The sequence below is a fragment of the Ursus maritimus genome, unplaced genomic scaffold (assembly GCF_017311325.1).
Source record: "Ursus maritimus isolate PB19 unplaced genomic scaffold, ASM1731132v1 scaffold_29, whole genome shotgun sequence".
Lineage (NCBI taxonomy): Eukaryota > Metazoa > Chordata > Mammalia > Carnivora > Ursidae > Ursus > Ursus maritimus.
This window is the reverse complement of record NW_024425452.1, coordinates 26,242,190-26,246,568: the sequence shown is the minus strand read 5'-3', so window position 1 is coordinate 26,246,568 and position 4,379 is coordinate 26,242,190.

Here is a 4,379-nt window from a genome sequence, read left to right as displayed (position 1 = left end):
CTAGAAGAGATATTCGAACAAATTGTAACTGAGAACTTCGCTAATCTGGCAAAGGAAACAAGCATTCATGTCCAAGAAGCGGAGAGAACCCCTCCCAAGATCAATGAGAACAGACCAACTCCATGTCGCATAATAGTACAATTCACAAATATTAGATCTAAGGATACAATCTTGAAAGCAGCCAGGGGGAAAAGAATCCTCACCTACAGAGGGAAGAACATCAGAATAATGTCAGACCTATCTACAGAGACCTGGCAAGCCAGAAAAAGCTGGCAAGATATATTCAGATATTTAAGTGAGAAGAATATGCAGCCAAGGATCCTTTATCCAGCAAGGCTGTCATTCAGAATGGATAGAGAGACAAGTACCTTCCAAGACCGGCAGAAACTGAAAAAATATGTGACCGCCAAGCCAACCCTACAAGAAATATTAAGGGGGGTTCTATAAAAGTAAAAAGACCCCAAGAGTGATACAGAACAGAAATTTACAATCTATAGAAACAAAGACTTCACAGGCAACATGACATCATTAAAATCATATCTCTCAATAATCACTCTCAATGTGAATGGCCTAAATGCTCCCATAAAACACCACAGGGTTGCAGATTGGATAAAAAGACATGACCCATCCATATGCTGTCTACAAGAGACTCATTTTGAACCTAAAGATACATCCAGACTGAAAGTGAAGGGATGGAGAACCATTTTTCATGCCAATGGACCTCAAAAGAAAGCTGGGGTAGCAATTCTCATATCAGACAGATTAGATTTTAAACTAAAGACTGTAGTTAGAGATACAGAAGGACACTATATTATTCTTAAAGGATGTATCCAACAAGTGGATATGACAATTATAAATATCTATGCCCCCAACAGGGGAGCATTCAGATACACAAGTCAACTCTTAACCAGAATAAAAAGACACATAGATAATAATATGTTAATAGTAGGGGACCTGAACACTCTGCTCTCAGCAACAGACAGATGACCCAAGCAGAAAATCAACAAAGAAACAAGAGTTTTGAATGACATACTGGACCAGATGGACCTCATAGATACATACAGAACACTATACCCCAGAACAACGGAATACTCATTCTTTTCGAATGCACATGGAACGTTCTCCAGAATAGACCATATACTGGGTCACAAAACAGGTCTCAACTGATGCCAAAAGACTGAGATTATTCCCTACATATTTTCAGACCACAATGCTTTGAAACTGGAACTCAATCACATGGAAAAATTTGGAAGAAACTCAAACACTTGGAAACTAAGAACCATCCTGCTTTAGAATAATTGGGTAAATCAGGGAATTAAAGATGAGCTTAAGCAATTTATGGAAGCCAATGAGAAAGAAAACACATTGGACCAAAACCTATGGGACACTGCAAAGGCAGTCCTAGGGGAAAATACATAGCCATCCAAGCCTCACTCAAAAGAACAGAAAAATCTAAAATGCTGTTTTTATATTCTCACCTCAAGAAGCTGGAGCTGAAACAGAAGAAAAGGCCTAACCCATACACGAGAAGGCAGTTGATCAAGATTAGAGCAGAGATCAATGAATTAGAAACCAGGAGCACAGTAGAGCAGATCAACAAAACTAGAAGCTGGTTCTCCGAAAGAATAAATAAGATCGATAAGCCACTGGCCAGACTTACTCAAAAGAATAGAGAAAGGATGCAAATTAATAAAATTATGAATGAAAGGGGAGAGATCACGACTAACATCAAGGAAATAGAAACAATCATTAGAAACTATTATCAACAACTATATGCCAATAAATTAAACAAACTGGAAGAAATGGATGCCTTCCTGGAAACCTATAAACTACCAAGTCTGAAACAGGAAGAAATTGATTATCCAAACAGACCGATTAATTATGAAGAGATTGAAGCAGTGATCAAAAACCTCCCCAAAAACAGGAGTCCAGAGCCTGACGGATTCCCCGGGGAATTCTACCAAATATTCAAAAGAGAAATAATACCTATTCATCTGAACCTGTTTCAAAAAATAGAAACAGAAGGAAAATTACCAAACGTATTCTATGAGGCCAGTATTACCTTGATCCCCAAACCAGGCAAAGACCCTATCAAAAAGGAGAATTACAGACCAATATCCCTGATGAATATGGATGCCAAAACTCTCAACAAGATCCTAGCTAATAGGATCCAACAGTACATTAAAAGGATTATCCATCATGACCAACTGGGATTCATCCCTGGGATGCAAGGGTGGTTCAACATTCGCAATCGATCAGTATGACAAATCACATCAACAAGAAAAGAGTCAAGAACCATATGATCCTTCCAATAGATGCAGAAAAAGCATTTGACAAAATACAGCATTCTTTCCTGATTAAAACCCTTCAGAGTGTAGGGATAGAGGGTACATTCCTTAATTTCATAAAAACCATCTATGAAAAGCCTACAGTGAATATCATTCTCAATGGGGAAAAGCTGAAAGCCTTTCCCTTAAGATCAGGAACACAACAAGGATGCCCACTCTTGCCATTATTATTCAACATAGTACTAGAAGTCCTTGCAACAGCAATCAGACAACAAAAAGGGATAAAAAGTATTCAAATCAGCAAAGAAGAAGTCAAACTCTCTTCGCAGATGACATGATACTCTATATGGAAAACCCAAAAGACTCTACCCCCAAATTACTAGAACTTATAGAACAATTCAGTAATGCGGCGGGATACAAAATCAATGCTTAGAAATCAGTTGCATTTCTATACACGAACAGTGAGACTGAAGAAAGAGAAATTAGTGAATCGATTCCATTTATAATAGCACCAAAAATCATATGATATCTCGGAATTAATTTAACCAGAGAGGTAAAGGATCTATATTCTAGAAACTACAGATCACTCTTGAAAGACATTGAAAAAGACACAAAAAGATGGAAAAACATAAAAACATTCCATGCTCATGGATCGGAAGAATAAACATAAAGTATCTATGCTACCCAGAGCAATCTACACAATCAATGCCATCCTGATCAAAATACCAATGACATTTTTCAAGGAGCTGTAACAAACAGCCCTTAAATTTGTGTGGAACCAGAAAAGACCCCGAATAGCCAAGGAAATGATGAAAAAGAAAAACAAAGCTGGGGGCATCACGTTGTCTGATTTCAAGCTATACTACAAAGCTGTGATCACAAAGACAGCATGGTACTGGCACAAAAACAGACACATAGACCAATGGAACAGAATAGACTCCAGAAATGGACTCTCGGCTCTATGGCCAACTAATCTTTGACAAAGCAGGAAAACACATCCAGTGGAAAAAAGACAGTCTCTTCAATAAATGGTGCTGGGAAAATTGGACAGCTACATGCAAAAGAATGAAACTTGACCACTCTCTCACACCATACACAAAGATAAACTCCAAATAGATGAAAGACCTCAATGTGAGACAGGAATCCATCAGAATCATAGAGGAGAACATAGGCTGCAACCTCTTTGACATCAGTCACAGCAACTTCTTTCATGACACATCTGCAAAGGCAAGAGAAACAAAAGAAAAAATGAACTTGTGGGACTTCATCAAGATAAAAAGCTTCTGCACAGCCAAGGAAACAGTCAAAAAAACTAAGAGGCAGCCCACAGAATGGGAGGAGATATTTGCAAATGACGCTACAGATAAAAGACTGGTATCCAAGATCTATAAGGAACTTCTCGAACTCAATACATGAAAAACAAATAATCAAATCAAAGAATGGGCAGAAGACATGAACAGACACTTTTCCAATGAAGACATACAAATGGCTAACAGACACATGAAAAAAAGTTCAAAATCATTAGCCATCAGGGAAATTCATATCAAAACCACATTGAGATACCACCTTATGCCAGTTAGAATGGCAAAAATGGACAAGGCAAGAAACAACAAATGTTGGAGAGGATGTGGAGAAAGGGAATCCCTCTTACACTGTTGGTGGGATTGCAAGTTGGTACAGCCACTTTGGAAAACAGTGTGGAGGTCCCTTAAAAAGTTAAAAATAGAGCTACCCTATGATCCAGCAATTGCACTACTGGGTATTTACCCCAAAGATACAGACGTAGTGAAGAGAAGGGCCATATGCACCCCAATGTTCATAGCAGCATTGTCCACAATAGCTAAATTGTGGAAGGAGCCGAGATGCCCTTCAACAGACGAATGGATAAAGATGTGGTCCATATATACAATGGAATATTACTCAGCCATCAGAAAGAATGATTACCCAACATTTGCAGCAACATGGATGGGACTGGAGGAGATTATGCTAAGTGAAATAAGTCAAGCAGAGAAAGACAATTATCATATGGTTTCACTTATTTATGGAACATAAGAAATAGCAGGGAGATTGGTAGGAGAGGGAAGGGAAGAA